This window comes from Heptranchias perlo, chromosome 2 (assembly GCF_035084215.1).
Source record: "Heptranchias perlo isolate sHepPer1 chromosome 2, sHepPer1.hap1, whole genome shotgun sequence".
Taxonomy (NCBI): Eukaryota; Metazoa; Chordata; class Chondrichthyes; order Hexanchiformes; family Hexanchidae; genus Heptranchias; species Heptranchias perlo.
In genome coordinates this window covers 131,645,608-131,671,883 of record NC_090326.1, presented here as the reverse complement: position 1 = coordinate 131,671,883, position 26,276 = coordinate 131,645,608, and positions in this window count along the sequence as shown.

Here is a 26,276-nt window from a genome sequence, read left to right as displayed (position 1 = left end):
AGGACGGTAGGTGGTAATCAGCAGGAGGTTTCCTTGCCCATGTTTGACCTGATGCCATGAGATTTCATGGGGTCCAGAGTCAATGTTGAGGACTCCCAGGGCCACTCCCTCCTGACTGTATGTCTCTGTACCGCCACCTCTGGTGGGTCTGTCCTGCCGGTGGGACAGGACATACCCAGGGATGGTGATGGAAGAGTCTGGGACGTTGGCTGAAAGATATGATTTTGTGAGTATGGCTATGTCAGGCTGTTGCTTGACTCGTCTGTGGGACAGCTCTCCCAATTTTGGCACAAGTCCCCAGATGTTAGTAAGGAGGACCTTGCAGGGTCGACTGGGCTTGGTGTTTTGCCGTTGTCGTGTCCGGTGCCTGGTGGTCCGACGCCGGGTGGTCCGTCCGGTTTTATTCTTATTATGACTTTTCGTAGCGAGATTTTACAACTGAGTGGCTTGCTCGGCCATTTCAGAGGGCAATTAAGAATCAACCACATTGCTGTGGGTCTGGAGTCACATATAGGCCAGACCGGGTCAGGGCGGCAGGCTTCCTTCCCTAAAGGACATTAGTGAACCAGATGGGTTTTTACGACAATCCGGTAGTTTCATGGCCATCATTACTGATACTAGTATTTTAATTCCAGATTTTTATTTAATTAATTGAATTTAATTAATTAATTGAATTTAAATTCGCCAGCTGCCGTGGCGGGATTTGAACTCATGACTCTGGATTTTAGTCCAGGCCTCTGGATTACTAGCCCAGTAACATAACCACTATGCTACTGTACCCGTAACATGTTGACACATGGACCAGTTTACGGAGGTAGACACTCCACCACAGAAACAGAGTTCAGGCTGGACCATGCACAGCACCATTTGATGATTTATTTTCAGATTTTTCTTTCCTCATGTTGCAGTCTGTTCCACAGGGACTGGCTGTACCTCCTCCAAGATATCATTCTTTGTGTGTTCATGAGCTAATCATTCAACTGGAGGGACCAACATAGATGAGCCCAATCCTGTCCTTACCCAGTATCTACATGCATGCTCTTAGGGATTTGTGGGAAGTGATCAGCAGGGTCAACCTTAACAACAGGAACATAATGATGGTCATTTTTTTCCCAGGGCTGGCCTAAAGACAGTTAACTAAATGCAGAGTACCTTCCTATCCTGCCTAACCAAGCACAGATTAGGAATTATGTCTCGGGTCTACTTTGCCTGAATAAGAATTTGGTTAAAGGACAGAATATAGAGTGTAGTGGTTAATGGATGCTTTTTGGAATGGAGGGATATAAATAATGGTGGCCCCCAAGGGTCAGTGTTGGAACCATTCTCTTCTCAATATATATAAATAATCTGAACTTGGTTATGGGAACATATCATCAAAATTTGCAGATGAATATGGTTAATAGTGAAAGGGACTGTAACCGACTTCAAGAGGACGTAGGCAAATTAATAAACAGGTCAGATCGATGTTGGATGAAACATAATGAAGAGAAATGCAAGGTGATACATTTTGCGAGGATAAATAAGGAGGACATACACACTAAAATTTTCATTGAATTCATAAAGTTTCCTCTAACATCTTTCATTCTTGTGTCGAAGACAGTATTTTGTCTGAGGAACAGTAGGATGATTAGGAGATGCAATTACCAAGGAGAAGGTATTTTGGAGATCACATCCAGGTCAAAGCTTACACATACACAAGATGAACTATCTAGCATTATCTGAAGAGCATTGTGTATGGAGGTTTAGGCTAAATAGGGAAGTGATCACACAGATATGGCATAACATAACTCCAGCTCTGGAGGGTGTTTCAGTATCCCAATAAATAACTGCTTTCCAGGCTCAATCCTCAAACATGATAAATGAATGGGGTACCAGAGGGCCACTGAGACCATCAGAATTGTATGCCACCTTCAGGACTGGACAGCAGAGAGGAGAAACCTGGAGAGAAAAGAAGATTGGAAGGAAAAAGCCTTTGTGCCTAGGATTTTTTTTATTCATTCATGGGATGTGGGCGTCTCTGGCAAGGCCAATGTTTTTTGCCCATCCCTAATTGCCCTTGATTACAGCTAAAGAGCATTTTATATAACTTTATAAACATCTATTTCAAACATCACAACCATGTAATGGAAGATTCTTGCTAAATCATCACATGCACCACTCCTTTCCTCTCTCAGCAGCGTCTCTGCTGTCCGGCACTTTCATTTTAATCAGCAGAGGATGTGAAATGCCTTCCTTTGCCCGCCTGGTCATGGAGAAATTCATGAGCTGGTAAAGTAACCAGCTGGCGTTACATTCGATACCTGATTTGCTCTTGGGCACTGTTTAAAATTAGATTGTGAAGTGTGAGCTTAAAGCATCGATGAGCGGTGGGAGTGTTGACTGTAACACCAGCTGCGTTTGCTCATCAGTTTAATCACTTTGACGTTTTCATTAACGCCCAGAGCAAAATATGGTGAGAAGTTTGAAACTTTCTTGAGCTCAAGTTCAAATAAGAATTCTTTTGACATTAAATTGCTTGTTTAAAGAATTAATATGAGGAGAATTCTAATTTCATTTTATTGTGTCAGTTGAAGGAACTCTGCTTTTCATAGAATCGTACAGCGCAGAAGGAGGCCATTCGGCCCATTGTGACTGCACTGACTCTTTGAAAGAGCGACTCAATTAGTCCCATTCTCCTGCTCTTTCCCCATAGCCCTGCAAATTTTTCCTTTTCAATTATATATCCAGTTCTCTTTTGAAAGTTACTAATGAATCTGCTTCCACCGCCCTTTTAGGCAGTGCATTTTAACTCGCCGTGTTAAAAAAACTCTCCTCATCTCCCCTCTGGTTCTTTAGCCAAATACCTTAAATCTGTGTCCTCTGGTTACCGACTTCCCGCCAGTGGAAACAGTTTCTCCTTATTTCATAGAATCATAGAAAATTTATTGCATAGAAGGAGGCCATTCGGCCCATTGTGTCCGTGTCGGCCGAAAATGAGCCACCCAGCCTAATCCCACTTTCCAGCACTTGATCCGTAGCCATGTAGGTTACGGCACTTCAGGTGCACATCCAGGTACTTTTTAAATGAGTTGAGGGTTTCTGCCTCTACCACACTCTGGTGAAAAACATTTTCCTCAGCTCCCCTCTAATCCTTCTATCAATCACTTTAAATCTAGACCCGCTGGTTATTGACCTCTCTGCTAAGGGAAATAGGTCCTTCCTATCCACTCTATCTAGGCTCCTCATAATTTTGTACACCTCAATTAAATCACCCCTCAGCCTCCTCTGTTCCAAAGAGAACAACCCCAGCCTATCCAATCTGTCCTCATAACTAAAATTCTTGGCCACATCCTCGTAAACCTCCTCTGTAGCTACTCCATTGCAATTACATCCTTTCTGTAATGTGGTGACCAGAACTGTACACAGTACTCAAGTTGTGGCCTAACCAGTGTTTTATACAGTTCCAGCATAACCTCCCTGCTCTTATATTCTATGCCTCGACAAAGAAATGATGTGGAGATGCCGGTGATGGACTGGGGTTGGCAAATGTAAAGAATCTTACAACACCAGGTTATAGTCCAACAAATTTATTTGAAAATCACAAGCTTTCGGAGGCTTTCTCCTTCATCAGGTGAATGTGGGAAATTCACCTAACGAAGGAGAAAGCCTCCGAAAGCTTGTGATTTTCAAATAAATTTGTTGGACTATAACCTGATGCTGTAAGATTCTTTACATTCGACAAAGAAAGGAAAGTATTCCATAAGCCTTCTTAACCACTTTATCTACCTGTCCTGACACCTTCAGGGATCTGTGGACATGCACTCCAAGGTCCCTCACTTCCTCTATACTTTTCAGTATTCTCCCATTTATTGTGTGCTCCCTTGCCTTGTTTGCCCTTCCCAAATGCATTACCTCACACTTCTCCGGATTGAATTCCATTTGCCACTTTTCTACCCACCTGACCAGTCCATTGATATCTTCCTGCAGTCCACAACTTTCCTTCTCGTTATCAACCACACAGCCAATTTTTGTATCATCTGAAAACTTCTTAAAGCCCCCTACGTTTAAGTCCAAATCATTAATATATATCACAAAAAGCAAGGAACCTAGTACTGAGCCCTGCTGAACCCCACTGGAAACAGCCTTCCAGCCACAAAGACACCCGTCAACCATTGCCCTTTGTTTCGAGCCACTAAGCCAATTTTGAATCCAACTTGCCACTCTCCCTGGGATCCCATGGGCTTGTACTTTTTTGACCAGTCTGTCATGTGGGACCTTGTCAAATGCCTTGCTAAAATCCATATAGACTACATCAAATACACTACCCTCATCTACCCTCCTTGTTACCTCCTCAGAAAATTCAGTCAAGTTAGTCAGACACGACCTTCCCTTAACAAATCCATGCTGACTGTCCCTGATTACTCCGTGCCTTTCTAAGTGATGGTTTATCCTATCCCTCAGAATTGATTCCAATAATTTGCCCACCACCGAGTTTCGACTGACTGGCCTGTAATTACTCAGTCTATCCCTCCCTCCCTTTTAAAATAATGATACAACATTAGCAGTCCTCCAAACCTCCAACACCACGCCAGTATCCAGTGAGGACTGGAAAATGATGGTCAGAGCCTCCGCTATTTCCTCCCTTGCTTCTTTTAACAGCCTTGGATACATTTCATCCGGCCCTGGTGATTTATCTACTTTCAAAGATGCCAATCCCCTTAATATTTCTTCTCTCACTAAGTTTACCCCATCCAATATTTCACACTCCTGCTCCTTAACTACAATGTCTGCATAGTCCCTCTCTTTTGTGAAGACAGACGCAAAGTATTCATTAAGAACCATACCAACATATTTTACTCTATCAAAACTCCTTATAATTTTTAACTACCACCGATGAACCAGAATTGCTCAGATAACAGTTTGACAATGTGGGAGAAACTTTGGGAAGGTTATCAGAACACAGCAATCAACATCTCCATATAGGTGTAGGTGAATAGACTGGAGAAGCTGGGGTTGTTCTCCTCAGAGCAGAGAAGGTTGAGAGGAGATTTGATAGAAGTGTTCAAAATCATGAAGGGTTTAGATAAAGTAAATAAAGAGAAACTGTTCCCATTGGCGGAAGGGTCGAGAACCAGAGGACACAGATTTAAGGTGATTGGCAAATGAACCAAAGGTGGCATGAGGGAAAACTTTTTTACGCAGCGAGTAGTTATGATCTGGAATGCGCTGCCTGAAAGGGTGGTGGAAGCAGATTCAATCGTGACTTTCAAAAAGGAATTTGATCAATACTTGAAAGGAAAAAAATTGCAGGGCTACGGGGGAATGGGACTAACTGGATTGCTCTTACAAAGAGCCGGCATGGGATCAATGGGCCGAATGGCCTCCTTCTGTGCTGTAACCAGTCTATGATTCTATATACCCCAGCACAGAAGATAGATGTTATTTTTTATTAAGAAATACTGATATTGTGTTGCAAAAACAAACTGACTAAATCAAATGCAGCGTAATGAAATGTTGGCGATTATAAACTTGATTCCTTTTCATGACAGCAAAAGTAGATTTTAAATGTACTTTCATTAAAAAAAAATTAAATTAGCAACCTTACATTTTCCCACATGGAGTATTTGATTCAGTGTTCAGCAAACCACCATTACTGATTGGTAACTTAGACGTGGGTGTACACTTGGGATCTAATAATCGCTGCACAGTTAGACTTGATATAGATGAAAGGAGAAGTCCAAAAGGAACAGTACAAGGTGTACAAATTTAGGAACTAAGAAAAGAGGATTAGGGAGGGCAACATACTCTGAAAATGGTGCTTAAGTTCCTCTCATTGGAAGGATTTATCTACAATAAGAATATTAACCAAATAATAAATTTTGGGATAATAGAACTGTGTTACTAATGAGAAATTTATAAGTGAAAGAGGGATGATTATGAGTAAAACCCAGTGTTAGATGATATATCAGGGCAATAGAACAGGCAATCTGTATATGTGAAATTTTGAACATTTATTGTGTTATTTTGTTAAATTTTGCACTTAAATAGGTGCGAGCTGATTGTGCCAGGAAATGGAATTTTTAACTTTATTTGTCTCCAGTATCAAGACAGCCAGAAGCTTGCAAACATATTGGAAAATTAATATAGAATTGAGCAATTCACACTCCTCAGCATAAGATTTAATGGATGGAAATTCCAGTGGGGCTCAGCGATCTGCATGTCTAACTTCCCGGTTTACACTCCTGCTCTGCGCCAGTGGTGCTAATTCGTCAAATCTGCCTTATTGCTCCATGTTTAAAAAAGAAAAGAAAGACTTGCATTTGTATAGCGCCTTTCATGACCTCAGGACCTCCCAAAGTGCTTTACAGCAAATGAAGTACATTTTGAAGTGTAGTCACTGTTGTAATGAAAGAAAAGCAGCAGCCAATACATTTACATTCAGTTAGCCTTAACTCTAAAAAAAGCTTACATTGATGGTTTGAAATATAGTGTAGGAAATATTTTGTATCTAAATGAATATAGGATGGAATATCGACCAAAAAATGTTTGCCATGAAACTCCAGTTTTATTACCAATGGAAACTTGTAGGTGATTTATCAACACTTTGGAAACATTTTCTCTAACTGATTAATTAAAGGCTGACATTGTTGCTCACTATGTCCTGCAGCGCAGTCAATTTCCCATTTCATTGGAGCAACATGATAGGCTTTCTTAGTTGCATACTTGTTGCTAATTTACAGTAAATTACTACTAGTTAGTTGAGATTGTGAGGAGTAATGAGCAATTGTTTGGTTTCCTTAGGGAGACGGGGAGGAATTTCCCAGGGTTTTTATGAATTGTTCTGGAGTTTTTTTCCATTTTCTTTGCCTCCTCCAGGAGACAGTGGAGGCAACTTTTGTCTCCTTATTGTCCCATTTCCAATTGAAAATGGGGCAGTATTAGGTGGACATGGTCTGCGAGTTCAGCCTTCCCAGTTTGCACCAGTTCTAGAAATCATCCAAAGGGTGGGATTCCTGGCGGTCAGAACTCCTGTTTGAAGCAGGCAGCAGCTTCCTGAATAAGATGCAGATTTGATTTCTCAATCTTACTATCTGCCAAAAGTCACTTTCTGCTCAGACCCACAAACCATGGGAGGCGGAAGATGGAAAAGAAAACTGGGCAGGGTGTAAGATTGGCTGCCGATTCGCTGTTGCCCGTTTTGCACTACTGACAAAGTCAAAGTTCATTCCCATTGATTCCTGTGTCACCCCATGGTGTACTTCCCCCAACCTGACTTGTCTGAAAAGTATCCACTGATTTCTACCATTCAGCCAATTTCATATCCATTCCCAAGTTTTACCCTGAATCCCTGCTTTGAGCTTTACGAATAGCCTTTCCTCAGAAATTTTGTCAAATGCTTTTTGGAAGACTAGATACAACATGGCATTAGGCTTTTCACAGCCCACCTAAGAACACCTAAGGCTGTGCCTTCAACTGCCTAGGCCCTCAGCTCTGGAATTCCCCTTCCTAAACCTCTCCGCCTCTCCACCTCCTTTAAGGCACTCCTTAAAACCTACCTCTTTGACCAAGCTTTTGGTCACCTGTCCTAATATTTCCTTATGTGGCTGGGTGTCACATTTTGTTTGATAATGCTCCAGTGAAGCACCTTGGGATGTTTTACTACATTAAAGGCGCTATATAAATGCAAGTTGTTGTTGAGTGGGCAACACTGGTAGATGGAGCTCAATGTGGAGCAGTGTGAGAAAATCCAATTTGGATCAAATAAAGACAAATGGGAACATGTTTTTAATAGCGGGAGATTAGAAACTGTGGAGCAGCAAAGGGATTTAGGTGTCCATGTATACAAATCATTAAAAGCTAGTGCACAGAAACAAAAAGGAATCAAAAATGCTAATGGAATCTTGGCCTTTATCTCAAGAGGGTTGGAATACAAAGGAAAGGAAGTCATGCTTCAGTTGTACAGAGACATGATCAGACCCCATCTGGAGTATTGTGTTCAGTTCTGGGCACTACACCGCAGGAAGGATATATTGGCCTTGGAGGGGGGTACAGTGCAGATTCACCAGAGTGGTATTGTGGCATAAAGGGTTAAATTATTAAGACAGATTTCATAAACTTGTGTTGTATTCCTTTGAGTTTATAAGGTTGACGGCTAACTGAGGTGTTTAAAATAATAAAAGGATGGATGTGAAGGCCTTAGAGAGGGTGCAGAAAAGATTTACTAGAATGGTTCCAGGGATAACGGACTTCAGTTACGTGGATGGACTGGAGAAGCTGGGGTTGTTCTCCTTGGAGCAGAGAAGGTTGAGAGAAGATTTGATAGAAGTGTTCAAAATCATGATGGGTTTAGATAAAGTAAATAAAGAGAAACTGTTCCCATTGGCAGTAGGGTCGAGAACCAGAGGATTTAAGGTGATTGGCAAAAGAACCAAAGGCAACATGAGGAGAAACTTTTTTACGCAGTGAGTAGTTATGATCTGGAATGCGCTGCCTGAAAGGGTGGTGGAAGCAGATTCAATCATGGCTTTCAAAGAGGAATCGGATAAATATTTGAAGGAAAAAAATTTGCTGGGCTGTGGAGAAAGATCGGAGGAATGGGACTAACTGGATTGCTTTTACAAAGAGCCAGCACAGGCTTGATGGGTTGAATGACCTACTTCTGTGCTGTAACGATTCTACGATTCTATGATAAAAGGATTTGATAAAGTAGATGCAGAGAAGCCTTTTTCTCTGATGGGGGATCCAAAACAAGGGGGCATAATCTTGAAATTAGAGCTAGGCCATTCAGAAGTGAAATCAGGAAGCATTTTTTCACACAAGGGTTAGTGGAAATGTGGAATTCTCTCCCCCAAAAGGCTGTGGATGCTGGGCCAATTGAAAGTTTCAAGGCTGAGATTTTTATTAGGTAAGGGTAGCAAGGGATATGGATCAAAAGCAGGAAAATGGAATTGATGTACAGATCAGCCATGATCTAATTAAATGGCAGAACAGGGTTGAGGGGCTGAATGAACTACTCTTGTTCCTAATGTTCCTTGACTTTTTTTGAGGAAGTTTTATGTAGGAAGTTAGTCAGGCAGGATTTTCCCTATGTTAACTGATGTTTACTAGATCATTATCATGCAAGTATTCCTCCTAATAATCAGTTGCATTATTTTACACTGTATTGAAGAAAGACTAAGGGACCTGTCGTTTCCTATGTCTGTTTTGTCATCCTTTTTCGCCCGACAGTCATTTTGTTTCCAATTTTTGGATTCGATAGAAGTTAAAAATTTGAGTACAGATTGATTGCTTCACAGAAGCTATTTACCAAAAGAAGAACAATATGCTTGTCATAATCAGTGAAGAGACACAGAGCCATTGCTGTGTAACTCAAGGGGAAAAGGTTTACAAATTGTCAGTCCTCATTTCCTGATTTTGCAAACAGCATCTGACAAGACATTAAGCCTGACAGCTTTTCATTCTTGCACATGAAGTGGTTCTCTAAGGTTTAAAGTAGACTGGTATGGGCTTTGTTGGATAAAACATGACAGCAGTAGGAAAATGCTGCATAATTTGCTCTTATTTTTTGTATTTGTTAAGTCTATTTTCAGATCAGCATATCTGTATGCATGAGATAGAGTTTATTGGTTTAAAGACAATACTGCTGCATATTTGTGGTAATATATTCATTCTTTATTGACTGTGAAACACTTTGGAATGTCCTGAGGATATGAAAGGTGCTATATAAATACAAGTTCTTTTTCTCTTTCCTCCATCAGACATTTGGAAACTCAAGAGATCCCTTTCCTGGATGAAAAACATAACGATATAACTTTGTAAAGTATTGTCTTTATTATTAATTCCTTTGCCAATTTCTCTTCACCAATTTCCCCTTCTCCTCACTCTTCCCTTCTCCTCCTAGCCTCTCCTGAAGGCATTGACTCTTTGCTGGAGTAAGTTTCAACAGGTTCAAAGATTGCATGGTCCTGAATTTACCGCAGATTTCTTGCCATAAATTCAGTGGGAGATCTATGGAAACCCTGGAGAAATGGCATAAACGGTTGAAAACTGTCGTTTACGCTTTTTCTCTGGGGGTTTCATCAATCTCTTGCCAAAGGCGTGGTAGCAGATCACAACAACCCCTGTGGAAATTCAGGACTCATGTTTCTTGGTACTGCCAGATAAATTACAAATTAAATTATTTTCCTTTTTCCCACAGTTCCAAAGCAAGCACATTTTATTTGTAAGTCACTTTTCTATTGTGTAATAATGTGTACAGTTTTACAATTACAAGTGTCAGTGATGGTCATGATGCCATTTAATCTAAGGTCGTATAGCATCACTTGTATTACTTTGGCTTACAATAGCGATAACTTGAAATAACCACTGGCATTTCAGGCCACACATTTTTTTTATTCGTTCATGGGATGAGGGTGTCGCTGGCAAGGCCAGCTTTTATTGCCCATCCCTAATTGCCCTTGAGAAGGTAGCGGTGAGCCGCCTTCTTGAACCACTGCAGTCCGTGTGGTGAAGGTTCTCCCACAGTGCTGTTAGGAAGGGAGTTCCAGGATTTTGACCCAGCGACGATGAAGGAATGGCGATATATTTCCAAGTCGGGATGGTGTGTGACTTGGAGGGGAACGTGCAGATTTAAGAAGTTATTAAACAGACTCACCAGTAAGCCTAAAGCCACAGGTAGACCTGTGAGTTTTACCAAGTGTTCCAATCTGGAGCAAGCAACTGAGAGGACAATATGCTGATCCCCAGTAATTGTCTAAACTCGTTGAACTTCAAGACTGCATTGATTTTTTTGTTAGTTTAAAAAAATTTATATGTTTTTTAAAATTCTCTCTCTCTCTCTCTCTGCCATTTTAAGTTTCTTCAACCTGGATATTAACCTATTCTGATGCATCTCCTTCCATGTCATTACTTGCCCTGGTTATCCAGAGTAAGAACAATCTCTAACTTTTACATTTGGTGGAAGGCTTATTTATGGTGAACAATTGTGTTTCCTCATGATTAGGTTGGCTCTGATCCCCAGTAATTGTCTAAACTCGTTGAACTTCAAGACTGCATTGATTTTTTTGTTAGTTTAAAAAAATTTATATGTTTTTTAAAATTCTCTCTCTCTCTCTCTCTGCCATTTTAAGTTTCTTTCTGCCTGCCTGTGTAAAAGACACAATGTATATCGAGTGTACTGGGACGTGCTGTTCTCCGTGACTGGCCTGTTTGAATAACAACGACACCTTTTGATTGGTGTGATGCTGTCCCAACATCGTATAAGATATGCGTTTTGAGAACCTTTTCATTCAATCATCTGACGAAGGAGATAATCTCCGAAAGCTTGTGATTTTAAAATAAATTTGTTGGACTATAACCTGGTGTTGTAAGATTCCTTACATTTGTCCACCCCAGTCCATCACCGGCATCTCCACATCACAGTTATTCTGAAAGATCAAGGTAATTCATCCTTGGACTATACATCCTTCAACCTGGATATTAACCTATTCTGATGCATCTCCTTCCATGTCATTACTTGCCCTGGTTATCCAGAGTAAGAACAATCTCTAACTTTTACATTTGGTGGAAGGCTTATTTATGGTGAACAATTGTGTTTCCTCATGATTAGGTTGGCTCTGATCCCCAGTAATTGTCTAAACTCGTTGAACTTCAAGACTGCATTGATTTTTTTGTTAGTTTAGCAACTTGAACTGCCAAAAACATAGGCCTCAATTTTAACTCCGGCCTGGTTTTGCTGGCTATGTTTTGGTGTCAGTTCAAAGCTCACCCGCTGCAGCCAAAGACAGGCCTGTGGTATTTTAACTCCCGGGCCTCATTATAATCTCACTAGCAGGTTTCTCACCCAATTCGCTGAACTTCCAGGAAACCTGCCCACTTCCTGAGCACAATTTCAAACGGGCCAGCCAGAGGCCTATTTAAAGTGATTATGCACCTCTTAAGAAGCTTGTTTTCCCTTCTACAAGATTTCACTGTTGGAGTGGTGCAGTAAGAAACTGACGCAGCATGGCAAGCTCCCGGATTATACGAGGCTTCCCTGGAAGTCCTGCTGGAAGAGGTCAGGGCAAGGACAGGGTCTCTTCCTAACCAGTACCGGGAGGGCGCCCAAAAACCAAGTCCACTAGGCATGGAGAGAGGTTGCTGAGGTTGTCAGCTCCAGGAAAGGCTTCATTGGCCCCAGAAGCATAGTAAGTCTGAGTACAGCTCTTCATTTCTCCATATCTACCAATAACATATGGTAACAGTCCCTTCCCCCCACCCCAACACTCACAGCAATTCACTCCTCTTCCACATTCTTCATCACCCAGCACAATGTCACACTCTACCAATTCTCATTGTAGTTACAAACACACACTCACCACTTCCTTTCTCCCTTCACAGTGACCACAAGCAGCATTCTGTTCCCACATGGTAGCCTTTGCACAAATCACCAATGTCTCACCTCAAACTCCGCACACCTGTTTTCAATTCAACACCCACCAAGCTGATTGCCTCTTGCTCCTTCTCCCTCTCGGTATTTGCACAACCAGCGGAAGTCCCACAAATCTGCACTCTCCTTTTCAGTAGACAATCTCTAGCTCTCACCCTCTCTCTCTGCAGTGCAAGACAGTGCACAACACTAGGGAGAGGAGTAAGGCCGGGGGAGGACCACTCAACTTCATGGTGTTGTCGGGGCTGGAGCAGCAAACGCTGGAGATCAGTGGCCCCTCCAGAGCTTCCAGGATTGAACATTGAGGCTGGGGCTTCTGTGAACAGGATCTCTGACTATTACTTTCACCCTTTAATGAACCTCTGAGAAAAGCACAAGCACGTAACTTGACTACATCAAGCTGCATTGTGATGCCTGTCATCTGCTACAGTCCAGCCTCTCAGTGCCATCTTAACTCTTGTCCCTTTTCTCTTTTCTCTAGGTCCTTCTCAACAGCCAGAGCCCGTAAGGAAGACACATTAGAGGAGGAGAATTCTTCTGTGGCGGTACCGTCAGGCACTGCAGCATGGCTGGGTTAGAGAGTGGTGAAACACCCAGCACTTGTGAGCAGCAGAAGGTACCGGTGGCAAGGGCAGCCCAGGAGACTGCTCGCTGAGGGTAAGATCCTCTCCCAGCTCTGCTGAGGAGGACAGAGATGCAGACTTCAGGGGCCCAGCAATGAGGTAATCTGCTTGTCTCACACAAGCAGTTATATCAGGTGTTGGAAGACTTGCCAAGGAGTTTCACCATCATGGCTGAAAGTGTGGAGGATCAGAAAGGAGCAAACTGGAAGTCCAGAACTGGCTTGGAAATACACTACTCACAATGACATACAGATCCTAATGATCTGAGTGCCTGCAGGTGAATGTCCCTTTAAATGCAGCTTCCAGTCATGTTAGTCACTTTGTGAAGCCAATGCCACTAAGTTTTACTCAGCGGGTTGGCCGCTGGTTGGGACCTCTGACCCGCCCAGTTAAAATCGCATCTGTTCCATATGATGTCATTGGATCTTATTTGAATTTATTCATGAGGCACCGGCTCTTTCCGACAGGTGTATTTATGATCTTATTCAGCTGCAGAATAAAAGTGGCAGTCAGCGAGTTTCCGGCGGGAGCGGAGCAGTAAATTGATTTTCCTGATTTTAATCACTCACAGGCCTGGTGGGTTGGGTTAAAATCGGGGCCATTGTTTTTTCCCAGCTTCCAAATTTCTGCCCACCACAAAACTGGTGAATATATTAATGGCATGTAGAATATTTCTGTTAGGAGAAGACCATCAGCCCATCCAGCCCACACATTCAGTTATCCTCTCTCTTTCTTGTAAGACGTCTGTATGTCATTTGCAGATAACCATGAATCCTGAGGACTACACAGATATAAGGGCCAACTTATCAAAAGCATGCTCCCAGAACTAAGCCTCACCTACTGGTAACACAGATCAGGAAATCTCAAACCTCATCTCTATGATTTCTATTCACTAAACTTAATTCTGGAAATCAGCCATATGTTATCTATTTCCATTTTGAAATCCTTTAACCTTCCCTGTCCAATTACCCACACTGCAGTTTGTTCCATATGTTAATCGCCCTTTAGCTAAGGAAGCTTTGTCTGAATTGCTTGGCTCCTTTCATTTCCTTACCTTGAATCTATACTCTGGTTGTGGAATTCAGTATATGCAGTAAAGCTTGCAACTGTTTGCAACTTACCAAACTCCTTTGTCAGCTAAAACATTCCCATCAAGTTTCCCTTTCAAGAGAGAAAAGTCCCAGGGTGCCCGATCACTTTTCATTGTTCAGTGAGCTAAGATGTGGTATTAATCTTGCAGCCCTCCACTGAAGCCTCTCCAATAATATAATATCCCTGTTTAAGTAGGAGACAAAAACTTGGCAGATAGAAACAATACTCCAGTTGTGCTCTCACCAAGGTCACGTACAGTTTTAAAATCACGTCTTTCTATTTATAGGTCATACCTTTACACTTTGTAACACAGCTTTTTGTTGGTCTTCATTGTGATCTGGGCGCTGATGGTTTTAGAGGATGGAGATTTTCCATAGAATTGCTAATAAAAAAATTACATTTTCCACCACAGAAACATAAGAAGCCAGACAAGTGCCAGACAATGACCATCTCAGACAAGAGAGAGTCTAACTACCTTCCCTTGACATAATATATGTTAGCCCTACAAGATTGAAGGTGTAAAATACAAAAAATAATATATTTGTACCTTCGCAATATCTTAAATTAGAAGGGAGCATTTGATGGAAAGCAAAACCTTCCAGATTCCAGAAAAGTTATTTTATCCTCTCTGTCCAGTTGATCTGCTTCAGTGAGTCTCATGTCAGAAATAGAATTAGATTCACACAATCAATCATTCAGAGTTCAGCTCTTACCCACACATGTCCACAAACAAAATCCTTAGGATTGCGGAGTTAACCTCGACTTATCCTCAGGAGCATTGAGGGCCACTCAAAAATACGTATCTCTATGCACACGCATGTGTAAGCAGGCGCACACTCACACTCCTCGGGACAGTTGATGACCACAATAAAAATAACCTTGCAGGCCTCAAATTCATGCACACACAGAAATTTCAGACCGAGGCAGATAGCAGCCGCTGGCTGAGATTTTCCATAGAAGTGCTAATAAAGAAATTACATTTTCCACCACAGAAACATAAGGGGCTCAATTTTGAAATGGTGGTGGGTTGGGGGCAGTGGGGTGGGGGCGGGTGGGTGGTGAAGGTGCGTGTGGTAAACCCGAATAAAAAAAACTTACCTTTTCCAATGCAATCGCAATGTAATTGATGGTGATTAAAGTTGTTTCCGGGTTTTGTGCCCTGCAGCCAGCCTGATTGACAGAATAAGAGCGAGACGCTGGAACTGAGAATGGAGAACACTGAAGATCGGTGGGGGGGGGGGGGGAAAGTGGAAGATCGGGGGGGGGGGAAGAGGGGGAGGGGGAAATTGGAGAGGGACATCGGGGGGGGGAGAGGGAGACATCGGGGGGAGGGGGGACATCGGAGAGGGACATCGGGGATGGGGAGAGGGAGACATCGGGGGTCGAGAGGGAGACATCGGGGGGAGGGGGGACATCGGAGAGGGAGACATTGGACATCGGAGCAGGATGGAAAGTTAGGTTTATTTTGTTTTTTAATTTTGTGCAATGGTTTTTTATTTATTTCATTTATTTTTGCCTGGTTTCATCGGAAGCCATGGGAAAGCCGCCCAGGTAACATTAAAATCAGTTTAACAATCTACTACATCAGAAATAATTGGTTCTTTAACTATCATCCCACCGGCTTTAATTGCTGGTGGGACTCCTGGATTTGTGAAGCGTGCGTGCCCACAGGCGCGTCTGTGGGGAACTCGGAAGTCGGTGGGTTGGAGCCGGCTTCCGAACCCGCTTGGGATTTTCCCCATTTTCGCAGCCGCCCCCACCCCCAATTTGATTTTATAATTGAGCCCAAGAAGTTTTAAAAAGGGGAAAGACCTCTGGACCAACAAACCCATTTCTCTTTTAGTTATTGCAATCCTATCTATCTGCCTTCACACCGAGGGGCTGATCTTCCTCTGCTGGTGTTCTCTGGGACTGGAAGTGCTCTGCGCAAGGGGGCCGAAACAAGGCCCAGTTTTCCAGGGGGCCTTCTTTACCGTGGAGAGGGCTTGGGTGGAGGCGATCTATTGGAATGGGTGTTGAAGGGTGAGAGTAGTTGATACATCTCTCTTTTTAATTCAAGGTTGCATGGAGCGGACTGGGGGATGGGGGTTGGTGGAATTCCCACACTCTGGTAGGAAAACAGGTGTTTGTGGCTCAGGAGAGGCCCAGGCAAATGACTGTAGCACCTATCAAGGGGGCTTGTGGTTGTTTCCTCTTGTCTGTTTTCAGCTAATGTATCACCGAGTGCAAAAGATTAACAGTGCTCTGCAACAAGCATTGAAGCAGCAAAACCATTTTTATTCCAACAGTTAAAAGCAAATACCTATCATGACAGTATCAGTCTATCCCTTAAGACATAGAGGGGGTGAAATTCAACTTGGGCCGGGACACAAAACAGGCTGGATGGCATCGTTCGCCTGTTACACTCTCCGTCTGATATTCAATTCCCTTGAATTCAATAGAACTGAATATCAGGTGTGTCGTATAACTGTTGGCAAATGTGATTTCACCTGTTTTGCGTCGCTGTCCATTTCTAATTTCAACTACTCACAAATAAACTGGGAAGAAGAGGTAGGGAAAGGGGGAAAGGGAATGGAGTTTTTGCAGTTTGTACATGACTCCTTTGTTACCCAGTTCGTAAGAAGCCCAACCAGAAAGGAATCACTGCTGGATCTAGTAATGGGAATGAACCAGAACAGATAAGAATAGTAAGCATAGAGGAACATCTAGGCAATAGCAATCATAACATAATAAGGTTTAAAATAATGATTGAGAAAGACATAAGTAAGACAAAGACCTAAGCAATAGATTAGAAAAAAGCTAATTTTGAGGGAATGAGAAACTGGGAAAAAATATTGACAGAGCGAAAGAACAGCAGTGGGAAATGTTTAAACCGGTGATCAATAGAGTTCAGGAGAAATATATTGCTCTAAAAAAACAAGAACAACCGAGCCAATAATGAAACACCATGTGTGAATAAAGAGATAAGGGTAAAATTGAAACTGAAGAAAAAGGCATACACTTAGTAAATAGACAACAAAGGAGAGGATGACAATAGGGAATACAAAAAGGTTTGGAAATAAGTCAAAAAAACAATTAGGGCAGTGAAGAGGAACTACGAGATTAAATTATTATTTTTTTTAATATTCATTCATGGGATGTGGGCGTCGCTGGCGAGGCCGGCATTTATTGCCCATCCCTAATTGCCCTTGAGAAGGTGGTGAGCCGCCTTCTTGAACCGCTGCAGTCCGTGTGGTGACGGTTCTCCCACAGTGCTGTTAGGTAGGGAGTTCCAGGATTTTGACCCATGAAGGAACGGCGATATATTTCCAAGTCGGGATGGTGTGTGACTTGAAGGGGAACGTGCAGGTGGTGTTGTTCCCATGTACCTGCTGCTCTTGTCCTTCTAGGTGGTAGAGGTTGCAGGTTTGGGAGGTGCTGTCGAAGAAGCCTTGGCGAGTTGCTGCAGCGCATCCTGTGGATGGTGCACACTGCAGCCACAGTGCGCCAGTGGTGAAGGGAGTGAATGTTTAGGGTGGTGGATGGGGTGCCAATCAAGCCGGCTGTTTTGTCCTGGATGGTGTCGAGCTTCTTGAGCTGCACTCATCCAGGCAAGTGGAGAGTATTCCATCACACTCCTGACTTGTGCCTTGTAGATGGTGGAAAGGCTTTGGGGAGTCAGGAGGTGAGTCACTCACCACAGAATACCCAGCCTCTGACCTGCTCTAGTAGCCACAGTATTTATATGGCTGGTCCAGTTAAGTTTCTGGTCAATGGTGACCCCCAGGATGTTGATGGTGGGGGATTCGGCAATGGTAACGGCATTGAATGTCAAGGGGAGGTGGTTAGACACTTTCTTGTTGGAGATGGTCATTGCCTGGCACTCGTCTGGCGTGAATGTTACTTGCCACTTATGAGCCCAAGCCTGGATGTTGGTCAGGTCTTGCTACATGCGGGCTCAGACAGCTTCATTACCTGAGGGGTTGCGAATGGAATTGAACACTGTGCAGTCATCAGCGAACATCCCCATTTCTGACCTTACGATGGAGGGAAGGTCATTGATGAAGCAGCTGAAGATGGTTGGGCCAAGGACACTGCCCTGAGGAACTCCTGCAGCAATGTCCTGGGGCTGAGATGATTGGCCTCCAACAACCACTACCATTTTCCTTTGTGCTAGGTATGACTCCAGCCACTGGAGAGTTTTCCCCCGATTCCCACTGACTTCAATTTTACGAGGGCTCCTTGGTGCCACACTCGGTCAAATGCTGCCTTGATGTCAAGGGCAGTCACTCTCACCTCACCTCTGGAATTCAGCTCTTTGGTCCATGTTCGGACCAAGGCTGTAATGAGATGTGGAGCTGAGTGGTCCTGGCGGAACCCAAACTGAGCATCGGTGAGCAGTTATTGGTGAGTAAGTGCTGCTTGATAGCACTGTCGACGACACCTTCCATCACTTTGCTGACAATTGAGAATAGACTGATGGGGCGGTAATTGGCCGGATTGGATTTGTCCTGCTTTTTGCTTAAATTATTAAGGAATATAAAAATAAATCGTAATGTATTCTACAGACACATAAATAACAAAAGAAAAATCAGGATAGGGAGAGGGCCACTGAGATACACAAGATAAACTCACACGTAATGACAGCTAAATGGCAGAAATATTGAATAGTTCCTTTGCCTCCGTATTTACCAGGGGGACTAAAAAGGTGAGCAGGACATTAAAAGAAAAGATCAAAAATGATATAAAGATATTTAAGATGGAAAGGGGGGAGGGAGATAATTGATAAACTATTTAAACTTGGAGGGGATAAAACTCCTGGTCCGGATGGATTGCACCCATGCACATTAAAGGAAGTTAGGGAGGAGATAACGTTATTACATATATATAAAAATTCATTAGAAAAAGGAATAGAGCCAAAGGACTGGTGGACAGGTAATGTGTTTCCTATATTCAAAAAGGGAGATAGAAAAATTCCAGGGAACTATAGACCAGTTAGCTTAATATCTGTGGTAGAAAAGATAATAGAATTTTTACTCAAAGATGTAATTGAAAAACATCTGGAAAGCAAAAATAGAATAAAGAATAGTCAGCATGGATTTCAAAAGGGAAAGTCATGCTTGACCAACCTTATTGAATTCATTGAAGAAGTAACAAAAAGAGTCGACAAGGATAATGCAGTAGATGTTTGAATTTTCAAAAGGCTTTCGATAAGGTACCGCATAGTACACTGTAGTCGGCTGTGGTGCTGAAGACTTGTGCTCCAGAACTAGCTGCGTCTCTGTTCCAGTACAGCGACAACACTGGCATCTACCCGACAATGTGGAAAATTGCACAGGTATGTCCTGTCCACAAAAAGCAGGACAAATCCAATCCGGCCAATTACCGCCCCATCAGTCTACTCTCAATCATCAGCAAAGTGATGGAAGGTGTCGTCGACAGTGCTATCAAGCGGCACTTACTCACCAATAACCTGCTCACCGATGCTCAGTTTGGGTTCCGCCAGGACCACTCGGCTCCAGACCTCATTACAGCCTTGGTCCAAACATGGACAAAAGAGCTGAATTCCAGAGGTGAGGTGAGAGTGACTGCCCTTGACATCAAGGCAGCATTTGACTGAGTGTGGCACCAAGGAGCCCTAGTAAAATTGAAGTCAATGGGAATCAGGGGGAAACCTCCCCAGTGGCTGGAGTCATACCTAGCACAAAGGAAGATGGTAGTGGTTGTTGGAGGCCAATCATCTCAGCCCCAGGACTTTGCTGCAGGAGTTCCTCAGGGCAGTATCCTTGGCCCAAACATCTTCAGCTGCTTCATTAATGACCTTCTCTCCATCATAAGGTCAGAACTGGGGATGTTCGCTGATGATTGCACAGTGTTCAGTTCAATTCGCAACCCTGAAGATAATGAAGCAGCCCGTGCCCGCATGCAGCAAGACGTGGACAACATCCAGACTTGGACTGATAAGTGGCAAGTAACATTCACGCCAGACAAGTGCCAGGCAATGACCATCTCAGACAAGAGAGAGTCTAACCACCTTCCCTTGACATTCTATAATGCATTTGGACAGTTACATGGGTAAGATGGGTATAGAGGGATATGGGCCAAGTGCAGGCAATTGGGACTAGCTTAGTGGTATAAACTGGGCGACATGGACATGTTGGGCCGAAGGGCCTGTTTCCATGTTGTAACTTCTATGATTCTATGATTACCATTGCTGAATCCCCCACCATCAACATCCTGGGGTTCACCATTGACCAGAAACTTAACTGGACCAGCCATATAAATACTGTGGCTACAAGAGCAGGTCAGAGGTTGGTATTCTGCAGCAAGTGACTCACCTCCTGACTCCCCAAGCCTTTCCACCCTCTACAAGGCACAAGTCAGGAGTGTGATAGAATACTCTCCACTTGCCTGGATGAGTGCAGCTCCAACAACACTCAAGAACCTCGACACCATCCAGGACAAAGCAGCCCGCTTGATTGGCACCCCATCCACCACCCTAAACATTCACTCCCTTCATCACTGGCGCACTGTGGCTGCAGTGTGTACCACCCACCAGATGCACTGCAGCAACTCGTCAGGTTTCTTCGACAACACCTCCCAAACCCGCGACCTCTACCACTTAGAAGGGCAAGAGCAGCAGGCACGTGGGAACAACACCACCTCTATGTTCCCCTCCAAGTCACACACCATCCGGACTTGGAAATATATTGCCATTCCTTCATCGTCGCTGGGTCAAAATCCTGGAACTCCCTTCCTAACAGCACTGTGGGAGAACCTTCACCACACGGACTGCAGCGGTTCATGAAGGCGGCTCACCACCACCTTCTCAAGGGCAATTAGGGATGGGCAATAAATGCTGGCTTTGCCAGTGACACCCACATGAAGGAATAATAAAAAAAGACTCATGACCAAGGTCAGAGCATGTGGAATCATGGGACAGGTAGCAAAATGGATAGAAAGCTGGCTACTAAACAAAAAACAGAGAGTAGCTGTTAATGGTATGAATTTACGCTAGCTGGAATGCCAATCACCTGAGTCAGCCCCAGCTGACAATAGATTACCAGTTCTAACCAGTCACCTAATTAACTTGATGACCAACTGCCACTTCAGCCTGCTTGTTTACCACTATCACTCGAGAAATACTACGAGGTAAACTAATAGGCCTAAAGGCTGACAAGTCCCCTGGACCTGATGGCTTGCATCCGAGGGTCTTAAAGGAAGTGGCTACAGAGATAGTGGATACATTGGTTGTAATCTTCCAGAATTCACTAGATTCTGGAAAGGTCCCAGCGGATTGGAAAACCGCAAACGTAGCACCCCTATTCAAGAAGGGAGTGAGACAGAAAGCAATTAACCAGTTAGGCTAACATCTGTCATTGGGAAAATGCTAGAATCCATTATTAAGGAAGTAGTAGCAGGACATTTGGAGACTCATAATACAATCAAGGAGAGTCAACATGGTTTTATGAAGGGGAAATCATGTCTGACAAATTTATTAGAGTTCTTTGAGGAAGTAATGGGCAGGGTGGATGAAGGGGAACCAATGGATGCAGTATATTTGGATTTCCAAAAGGCATTTGATAAGGTGCCACATAAAAGATTACTGCACAAGATAAGAACTCATGTTGTTGGGGGTAATATGCTGGCATGGATAGAGGATTGGCTAACTAACAGAAAACAAAGAGTAGGGATTAAAGGGTCATTTTCAAAATGGCAATATGTAACTAGTGGGGTGCCGCAGGGCTCAGTGCTGGGGCCTCAACTATTTACAATATATATCAATGACTTGGATGAAGGAACAGAGTGTCTTGTGGCCAAATTTGATGATGATACAAAGGTAGGTGGAAAAGCAAGTTGCGATGAGGACACACAGTGTCTGCAAAGGGATATTGACAGGTTAAGCGAATGGGCAAAAATTTGGCAGATGGAATATAATGTGGGAAAATGTGAAGTCATCCACTTTGGGAGGAAAAATAAAAAAGTAAAATATTATTTGAATGGAGAAATACTACAAAATGCTGCAGTACAGAGGGATCTGGGTGTCCTCGTACATGAAACACAAAAAGTCAACATACAGGTGCAGCAGGTAAACCGAAAGGCAAACGGAATATTGGCCTTTATTTCTAGGGGGATGGAGTATAAAAGCAATTAGTGACTACCTTATATTTATGTTCTCTAGTTCTGGTCTCCCACACCTGAGCAAGGGAGTCAAAGGATATGGGGTAAAGGCGGGAAAGTGGAGTTGAGATAAAAACCAGATCAGCCATGATCTCATTAAATGGTGGAGCAAGCTCAAGGGGCCGAATGGCCTATTCCTGCTCCTATCTCTTATGGTCTCTTATGGTCTTATGGTAGCTACTCAGACTGGCAAAAGGTGGGAAATGGTGTTCCACAGGGATCGGTGCTGGGGCCACTGTTGTTCACAATTTACATTAATGATTTGGACTTGGAATCGGAAGTACAATTTCAAAATTTGCAGATTACATCAAATTGGGGTGTGTAGTTAACACAAAAAAAAATGCGACAAAATACAAGAAGACATTAATAAACTTGCAGAATGGGCGTGTAATTGCCAAATGAATTTCAATATAGATAAGTATGAGGTGGTGCATTTTGGTAGGAAGAATAAAGAGGCCACATGATGCTTGGATAATAAGAGTCTAAACTGGATAGAGGAGCAAAGGGATCGAGGGATACCTATTCACAAATCACTAAAAGTAGGTTAATAAGGCTATAAAAAAGCAAACCAAGCACTGGGGTCCATTTCAAGAAGGATAGAATTGAAAAAAAGAGTTATGTTAAATTTGTATAGAACCTAGGTTAGACCACACCTGGAGTACTGTGAACAGTTCTGGTCTCATAGGAACATTGGAACATAGGAACAGGAGTAGGCCATTCAGCCCCTCGTGCCTGCTCCGCCATTTAATAAGATCATGGCTGATCTGTGATCTAACTCCATATACCTGCCTTTGGCCCATATCCCTTAATACCTTTGGTTGCCAAAAAGCTATCTATCTCACATTTAAATTTAGCAATTGAGCTAGTATCAATTGCCGTTTGCGGAAGAGAGTTCCAAACTTCTACCACCCTTTCTGTGTAGAAATGTTTTCTAATCTCACTCCTGAAAGTTCTGGCTCTAATTTTTAGACTGTGCCCCCTACTCCTAAAATCCCCAACCAGCGAAAATAGTTTCTCTCTATCCACCCTATCCGTTCCCCTTAATATCTTATAAACTTCGATCAGATCACCCCTTAACCTTCTAAACTCTAGAGGATGCAACCCCAATTTGTGTAATCTCTCCTCGTAACTTAACCCTTGAAGTCCGGGTATCATTCTAGTAAACCTACGCTGCACTCCCTCCAAGGCCAATATGTCCTTCCGAAGGTGCGGTGCCCAGAACTGCTCACAGTACTCCAGGTGCGGTCTAACCAGGGTTTTGTATAGCTGCAGCATAACTTCTGCCCCCTTGTACTCCAGTCCTCTAGATATAAAGGCCAACATTCCATTAGCCTTATTGATTATTTTCTGTACCTGTTCATGACACTTCAATGATCTATGTACCTGAACCCCTAAGTCCCTTTGGACATCCACTGTTTTTAACTTTTTACCATTTAGAAAGTACCCTGTTCTATCCTTTTTTGATCCAAAGTGGATGACCTCACATTTGTCTACATTGAATTCCATCTGCCACAGTTTTGCTCATTCACCTAATCTATCAATATCACTTTGTAATTTTATGTTTCCATCTACACTGCTTACAATGCCACCAATCTTTGTGTCATCGCCAAACTTAGATATGAGACTTTCTATATCTTCATCTAAGTCGTTAATAAATATTGTGAATAATTGAGGCCCCAACACAGATCCCTGCGGGACTCCACTAGTCACATCCTGCCAATGTGAGTACCAACCCATTATCCCTACTCTATGTCGCCTTTCACTCAGCTAATTTCCTAACCAAGTCCGTACTTTTCCCTCGATTCCATGGGCTTCTATCTTAGCTAACAGTCTCTTATGTGGGACCTTATCAAATACCTTCTGGAAGTCCATATAAATAACATCCATTGACATTCCCCTGTCCACTACTTTAGTCACCAGAGGCATTAGAGAAGGCGCAAATAAGATTCACAAGGATGATACCAGAATTGAGAGGATATACTTATCAGGAAAGGTTGATTAGGCTGGGGCTGTTTTCTCTAGAAAAGAGAAGGCTGAGGGGTGACCTGATAGAGGTTTTTAAGATAATGATAGGGTTTGATAGGGTAGACATAGAGAAAATGTTTCCACTTGTGTGGGAGACCAGAACTAGAGAACATAAATATAAGATAGTCACTAATAAATCCAATAGGGAATTCAGGAAAAACTACTTTACCCAAAGAGTGGTGAGAATATGGAATGTGATACCACAAGGAGTAGTTGATGCAAATAGCATAGATGCATTTAAGGGGAAGCTGGATAAACACATGAAGGAGAAAGGAATAGAAGGTATGCTGATAGGGTTAGATGAAGAGGGGAGGGAGGAGGCTTGTGTGGAGCATAAACGCCAGCATAGACCAGATGGGCCGAATAGCCTGTTCCTGTGCTGTAGATTCAATGTAACTTGGTGTAATTTTACCCCCCCCCCTCCTCCTAATGCCTAAACAGGAAGTAGTAGTGCTAAGTTTTTATGAGTTCAGTTTGTCCTGATTTTTAACCAGCACCATTAGAGGAAATCTGTGTGCAAAGCCCTCTGACATTCATTTGCACGCAATTTACATTACTGTACTCTCTTTGAGCACAGTCAGATGCAGATATCAGAAAAGCTATAGAAGAAGTTTGGATGCTATTCTGGAGCAGAATTGTAGCAAAGGCATTAGTTCCCATTTTTGATCTGCACATCACCTATTTCTCAAGTGGTATTGGGAGCAGGGCTGAAGAAAATTGGCCCTCATATCTTTCAATGCCTCAATCCTTTCTCTCTCCAGAAAGACATCTTGTTGCCCTTTGATTCCATTTATACTGTTCACTTCAATGGCCTCTCTAGTAACTTGTTCCACAACTCTATTGCAATGTGTGTAAAAGAAGTTCTGCCTGACTTCCTATTTTTACCTTGCTTTGGTTTTTAAACCCTTTGTAGTTCCCTCTCACCATATCTAACATTTAGGATGAGGTGGAGGAGAGCCCTGTATCAAGTACCAATTGCTTTGCTGGGAGTCAAAGGATAACCTACTTTCAGGCTGCTGGCTATGTTATTCTGATATGATAGGCTGGGGACATGCAAGAACTGGTTGACTAGCTCTTCTGTCTCCAACCTGTCCTTAGGGGGGTTCTTCATCTCTGCTTGATGCCTTTCCAAATTACCCTGGCTGTAATCATGACAGAATATGTCATCACACTAACACTCCAATGTGGGCATGCAAAATGTCTCTTGCTTTACCCTTTAGGCATAAAATCAAATGTATCCATCTGGTGTACTGTAACTGATTATCTAATGCTATATCACTACAGAAATAATTGACAGAATGACTCACTATTTTTTCAGCACATCCTATTTTTGGGTCAGAAAATACTAAACTACCTTGTTCTCAAAGATCTGTGAAGTAATTCATCTCATGTCTGATATGTCAATTTGAGTATTCAAAATTATAAATAATGACATGACCCACAACACAAACAGCAATTTCTGGGTACCGCAGGGGGCTTGGATTCTGATTTGCATCGATCAGATATCTGACTTTGTTCTACGTTGAGCAGAGTATTCCTGTACTTTGTGTTTCATTTCACCACTTTCTACACAGCATTGGAATAAAGGTAGCAATAAATAACAGTCCTGGACAGAATATATTCTTATTGCATCATTTTGTGGGGATGATTTTCAAGATAGCAAAGACACATTCAACCTCTTGTAGTTAACAACTAATTAAACATAAAGCTCATTTGGTACACATTGTAAGTTGGCCTTGTTCTATGCACCATTACTTTTGGGACATATTTTTCCTGTGACAGGGTAAGATGCCACTGGGATGAAATCACGCTGTGTAACATCAGTTTAAAAAAGCTTAATGGCTTTGTACAAAGTTCTTTGGCAGGACCCAGAAATTGCTGTTTGTGTTGTGGGTCATCCCATTATTTATAATTTTCAATACTCAAATTGACACATCAGACATGAGATGAATTACTTCACAGATCTTTGA